At 40.8% G+C, this 6,963-nt stretch overlaps 1 pseudogene; it reads right to left on the bottom strand.

Annotated features, from left to right (window-relative positions):
- Window positions 1-1,785: 1,785 nt before the first annotated feature.
- On the bottom strand, window positions 1,786-2,359 carry LOC101614580 (annotated as a pseudogene).
- Window positions 2,360-6,963: the final 4,604 nt, after the last annotated feature.

The raw sequence follows: 6,963 nt of genomic DNA on the forward strand, positions 1-6,963 counted from the left end.
TTATTTGTTTGAAAGTGACAGAGGGAGAGAGAGAGAGAGAGAGAGAGAGAGAGAATGGGTGTGCCAGGGCCTCCAGCCACTGCAAACGAACTCCAGATGCATGTGCCCCCTTGTGCATCTGGCTAACGTGGGTCTTGGGGAATTGAGCCTCGAACCGGGGTCCTTAGGCTTCACAGGCAAGCGCTTAACCACTAGGCAATCTCTCCAGCCCATATAGCTGTTATTCTTAACATTCAGTTGCTGTGATATTTATAATACCGTACTTACATTTTTTTGTCTTATGTTACAGTGTGTCTCTCTGCTTGCCTTTTTGTTGAATGTTGCCTATAAAGATAATATACACCCATGCTTTTAAATTTTTTGTTTTTATTTATTTGAGAGCAAGAGAGATACATAAATAGGCAGGTAGAGTGAGAGAGAGAGAGAGAGAATGGGCACACCAGGGCCTCCAGCCACTGCAAACGAACTCTAGATGTATTTGCCCCCTTGTGCATCTGGCTTACATGGGTCCTGGGGAGTTGAACCTGGGTCCTTTGGCTTTGTAGGCAAACTCCTTAACCACTAAGCCATCTCTCCTGCCACATGCTTTTCTACTTTAATGTATCTCTTTCTTATAAATAGATCCTGCGCTCAATTAACACAGTGTAAAAAAAATCTTATTTAACATCTTATCTTATATAATATCTTATTTCTTTTATACCTTTATTACATTAAATCTGTTTTGCTACAACATTGTTTTAGAACATGAATTTATTTTAACTTAATTTGAAAACAATTTAACATAAAACAAAATTTGTCTGCTGATGAGTCATTCATTTCCAAGAAATGCTATACAAAAAGCTGAAAGCTAAATGGATCCATGTCAGGATTAATATAATATCCTCCATACACTTTTTCCAAGGGACAGCTTCCAAGATACTCAGTGGGTGTCTGAAACCTTCAAAAGTAGCAATCTGTTTTAATACCATGTTTTTTCTTATATATGCATATCTATAATAGAGCTCAACTTACAAAGTAGGTATAGTAAGATATTAACAACAATTGGTAAAGTAGAATAGTTATAACAATGTGTTGTAATATGTTGCTTAGTGACAGACATACTCTCTGGTATTCTCATGCCAGGCATGGTGGTGCACACCTTTAATCCCAGCATTCGGGAGGCAGAGGTAGCAGGATCACCATGAGTGTGAGGCCACCTTGAGACTACATAGTGAATTCCAGGTCAGCCTAGGCTAGAGCAATACCTTACCTCAAAAAATGAATAATAATTTCACCATTGCATGAATACTATACAGTGAATCTAGACAAACTGAGCCCTCTCCCCAGATCCTCCAAATATAAATTTTTCCATGAATTATCTTACATTCTTTATTCATTGAAGAAGCAAGCAAACAAGCAGAAGAATGAAAGAAAGAGAAAGAGAAAGGGGCAGCAAGGAAAGTATCTCAAAACCTTTTTCATTCCCCTCCATGTCACTGGGCCAGCAGATCACACTAGTCCTGGGAGGACTGTGTCTGTGAAGTGAGGGTGCAATGTGTTCCTCACTCTTCCACAGGTACTTTGTCCTTATCAGTGCCTACCATTTCCAGAGATGCCACCCCCCAGAAACCAGAGCTGAAAACCCATGGGTAAATGGTTGCTGCAGGCCTCTATTAAAAGCTAACCCCCATTCCAGCATATCCCACATAGTATTATTACCATGAGTCTGAGGAATGTTTTCTTGGCATAGGTTTTTTTTTTTTTTTTTTTTTTGTCCTTTTATTTCCATTTATTTTCATGCTGAATTTACTCCCTGCCATAAAGTTTTTGTTTCTTCAGTTTTTTTCTGGGATATCTTTTTCTTCTGTGCAACCTCCTCTTCTGGTTTTGGAACAATCTGTTCCTTTTCCGTGAGGATCATCTCAATGTGGCAAGGAGAGCTCATGTAAGGGTTAATCCGACCATGAGCTCTGTAAGTACAGCGGCGCATCTTGGGCGTTTTGTTCACCTGGATATGTTCAATGACCAGAGAATCCACATCTAAACCCTTAAGTTCAGCATTACTCTCTGCATTTTTAAGCATGTGCAGCAGACATTCAGCACTCTTTTTGGGCCACCGACCCTGTGTCCAGTCCCACTGTTTAGCCTGGGCACACCTACCAACTCCACCATTGTATCGCCGGAATGGCATACACTGCTTCTTTAAAGTAACGTCTTTCAAATACTTCGTGGTTTTTCAGATATGCATGCCCTTGATGGCTTGAGCAGCTTCACGGGTGTTCTTAAAGTGAACACAAAGATTTGAACCCCTTGACTTGCATGATTTTGTAGGGCTTTCTGGGTCGAGAGAGTAGCGAACCATTTTCACAGGTCACCTCACGCTGCTAACAGGAAGAGGAAGCTGGCATAGGTTTTTATAGTTTTTTTTTTTTTTTTAACTCATCTAGGGGATGCCACATTTGTCAGTGCAATTGGAGAACAGGATGTGGTTCCTCAGTTAAGGGGGCTGCAGTGAGTCAGCTAGGAAAACAAACATTTCCATGGTGACCTTTCCATTCACTTAGCGCAAGCCTTGCTATGCCCATGAGGGTTAATGACATGGCATTAGCACTGGTAAAGCATAATGAAGAGAGCAGAGTGAGACAACCTAACCCTGATATTTGAGTGGAAAGAGGGAGGAATTTGGCCAATGTGATGAGAAAGTAAACATTAAAGAGAGAGGAAAATAGAAAATAATTTCTTTTATAAAACTGGGCTGGACAGATGGCTTTTCGGTTAAGGTGCTGGCCTGCAAAGCCTAAGGACCCATGTTCAACTCTCCAGGTACCACATAAGCCAGATGCACAAGGTGACACAAGAGCACAAGATTGTACATGCACACAAGGTGGCGCACCGGTCTAAGGTTCGATTACATTGGCTGGAGACCCTGGAACACCAATTTTCTCTCTCTCTCATAAAAGAAAAGCCAGGGCTTCAGAGATGGTTTAGTGATTAAGGCTCTTATGTACACGGCCTAAGGACACAGGTTTGATTCTCCAGTACCCATGTAAGCCAGATGCAGAAGGTGGCACATCGGTCTGTAGTTTGTTTGCAGTGGCTAGAGGCCTGGCTCACCCATTCTCTCTCTCTCTCTCACAACTCTCTTTCAAATAAATAAATTAAATTTAAATTGAATTTTTTAAAGGCCAGTCTGTTGGGCTTGCCTCAAAAAAAAAAAAAAAAAAAAAGCAGTATTCCTGCTATGGATGGGCGTTTATAGTCTTCCCTCTATGAATGCCCTTGCTTCACCAAAGGTCAAGTGAACCAGGATGAGAGAGTACAGAAGGCACAAAGGCTTAAATGCTACTTGGTTGCCTTATTTTGTTGGTTTTTTTCAAATATCTTACAGTGGTCCTTAGGAAATCATTTTATGAAAAATCATTTCTACTGAGCTCTACCTTTTTCTAGAGTTTCATGACAGTACTTTTGTCCTTCATGGAAAAGCACATTTTTTTTTTTCACATTGTGCTAGTAGCAACATTGTACTTTCATATTCAGTGATGTAGGTCATTAAAGATGCAGATAAAGTGAAGCATTAGCAGCCCATCCCCTGACTCAGATGTCAGCCTGGGTGAGGTATGGCCACAGAGAAAGATGACTACATTTTCCCGAGCAGCCTCTCCTAGGACTGCGCCTTGTCACTTAACCACTTGTCTGTATGCTTATCCCCTTCATCACATTTCACCATGCTGTGGAACAGAAATGTCTTCTTCATCTATGTCATTGTTGGTTCCACCACCATGACACACATATGCAATACACTAGATACACAAACACACAAACACTCACCCAGCATTCTTATTTGCATATCACAATTTGCATTGCTATGTCTATTAAGTGAATAGATTTGACCAGCGAGGTAAAATCTTGAATGAGACAAATACATCCTTGTATCTGATGTGTAGAATGCATGGAGTCAGATTATAATGGCTTTTACAACTATGTAACACTGTTTTGGTCTTTTAAATGTTGAGACAAGTGGATTTTACATAATTATAATAAAGTCTGAGAGGCATTAAATGAAAAATAAAGTTTTTAAGAAATCAAGAGACTCTCAAAGCAGCTGGATTGTTGGGTGATTAAATGATGCCCATCAAATGCCAATGCCAATGCTGGCCCTTCTATGGCATTTCTAAACCTCTTAAATATTCATTGAGCACCCATTTTAACAGCTGTTTGGTCTATGCAAAGGCCTGTCCTAAGTGCTTATGCATATTAATTTATTTACTCTCCCCAAAGAGGTCAACAGCATTATTAAAATACGTGTTTTTCAGACAAGTATATTGAAGTAAAAGTCATTGAGTAACTTGCCTACATCCATACATACAGAAGGGAGTGGGATTGGGAATGGAACCCAGCTCCTAAACCTGTGTGAGAGTGGCATTCCCTGGCTGGGAATCAGGAAGATGATCATACCCAAGGAGTGCATGCATCATCTGTGTTTTCCTAAAGTGAGGAGTCACTAGGAAGGGGAGACATGCTGAAACAACTACCTAGGTTCCCATGTGACAAGTGCTATAAAAGCCAAGAAAGAACTCTGGTGACAAGTCAATGCAAATTGTGCCAACTGCAATGATGAGGCTAGTCAGAATGAGGACGAGATGTAGACAGTAAAAGAAGAGTGGGTCCTTTTCCTACTGACCTTGTTTCCTAATGGGCTTTGGTAATAAGGTAGGAATGGCTCAGCTAGACATGTTGAGTCATTGCAAGAGGGAACCTTTCCAAGTGGTTCCTAATGTCAGCTTATGAACTTTGAGAGACATGCCTCTGGGAGGTGTGTCCTAGGGCAAAAAGTTAGCATTGACTAGACAGGAACTACCAACAAGATGGAACCTGTCAGTGTAGACTTAAAGACAGACAATGTTTCCATCAAGTCAAAAGTGTAGCTGAGGGTCTTCTGGAGACCATGACAGTGAACATATCACTAGTAAGCTCTGCTAGAGTTAGGGTGAGTACCTTAGACAAGAAAAGCTGTGCTATGCGGGCAGGTCTGAGTCTAGGGACAGCCACTGAAGTTCCCAGGTTCTTGCATCCTAGGACAAGGAACTGAGCCAGACACATAGTAGGATAACAGAAATAGAGACAGTTGATTAAGAAAAAGAAAGGCACTCCTGAGAATGGAAGTGGCCTAGGGGGCTGGGAAAAGACACGCTCAAATGCACTGGGCTACAAGTCTCATGACCCTCTAAAGCCTTTACCTAATACCTGCCTCTCCCACATTTGTGTATCATAGGCTTTTCTCACGCATTCTCTGTTGTTAAGTGTAGTAACAGCTGGGAAGGTCTCTGGTTTTCCACTACCATCCTCTTCCTTCACGTGTCTATCTTGTTATCTCCCTCTCCAAGTCCTTACTCTTGTATCTCATTTTGAAAGCTAGGCTTATGCTATGAAGCCCTCTGAAAGTCAATCCAAACTTGGTCATTCATTATACATTTTATTTATGTGTGTAGTGTTTAATACATACTGAAGCCTTTTTGTGTACCTTGCTGTATGGTAAGACTTGGGTGGGTATGATATCATTATTGTTGTTATTTATGTGGGGGACGTTCAGCCATTTGAAGGTTCAGTATTTGAGTCAGCTGAGATAAATTGTCAATAGATTAACAGGAGAAATTTACTTGGTCACTTTCATATAACATGAGAACCTTCATATGAAAGACATTAAGACTCAGTGGAATCTGTCCCTTTTTATGGTTAGGTTTGATGAAGCCTGGACAGCCATATGAAAATATAACTAGACAAAAAGTGATTCATCTAGCAATCACCGATGAAGGTTGAAATTTCAGCAAGGCCTGACTGTTTAACTTCTTGGCTCCTCTCTGCAACATTCCTTTCTTCTAGGAATGTGCAGGACCACTTCTGAAATGTGGAGTAGTGTAACCTGCAATAGAATGAAGATCATAGAATTTATTTCTTAGCAAGAAAAACAAGGGAAAGTCAGAGTAATAGTTTGAGGATTTATAGCTGGCCTTAAGGAAAAGTGGTACTGATTTCTTTGGGAAAGGATGATCTAGCTTATATGGTTTGTTTCAGAGGAGAAAAAGTAGTGAGAGAAAGGAGGACAAGAGATAGTCAGCGAAAAACTTTGTTCCAGGCGCCTTCGCTTTGCAGCGCGTGTTCTGAGCCGCAGCAGTGTTATCTTGAATAAAGTTATGACATGGCAGACCTGGGCTTGGAACTCACCCAAAGCACTATGAAGCAAGTTCCTATAGTAACTTTGGTTTAGCTCCAAAGGACTTGCAGGTGTTTACATACCTGTTAACACCAGTTCACTATAGAAAGTAATGACTCATTGACTTTGAATTCAGACTTTGACCCAGGATCCTTGTACAGTCTCCTCAACAATTTTGTCACTTGCTGCCCTGTATGCAGGTGATAACTAAATCTGCGGGGAAACATTGGGGAAAATGGGTGATTTTTAGTTTCAAATGTTGCTGATTGGTTTCATTCAGCTTTACTTGTGGTAGGTATATATTGAGGCAGGGCAAGTGGGAAGTCTGGGGAAGCTAAAGGTGGGGAGAAGCATATTCTAGCATGTCAGGGAAGTAGGTGAACAGAAGTCAGGAGGGTGGGCTGGGTCATAGATCAGTAGCAGATTGACTGCCTGACATGCACAAGGCCCTGAGTTCAATCCTTAGAACAAAAAAAAATAATAATAAAGGACAAAATAAAAGGAAACTTTAGGGCTGGGAGTATAGCTCATACAGCTCAACTAACACATAGCACACACAAAAGGTCCTGGGAGCCATTCATTGCACCAAAAAATAAAATCATAATAGAAATAATAAATAAAATCAATAGGAGGGATACAAATAAGGAATTATAAGGGCCCCAATCAGCACTTTCTGTAAGATGGACAAGGGAAAAACCAAAGACAGGTCATCTGAAATTGTCCAGAGAGGAAAACAATGGAAGACAGTGAAGAGGAAACAAAGGATTCACACA

This window comes from Jaculus jaculus, chromosome 11, assembly GCF_020740685.1.
Source record: "Jaculus jaculus isolate mJacJac1 chromosome 11, mJacJac1.mat.Y.cur, whole genome shotgun sequence".
Lineage (NCBI taxonomy): Eukaryota > Metazoa > Chordata > Mammalia > Rodentia > Dipodidae > Jaculus > Jaculus jaculus.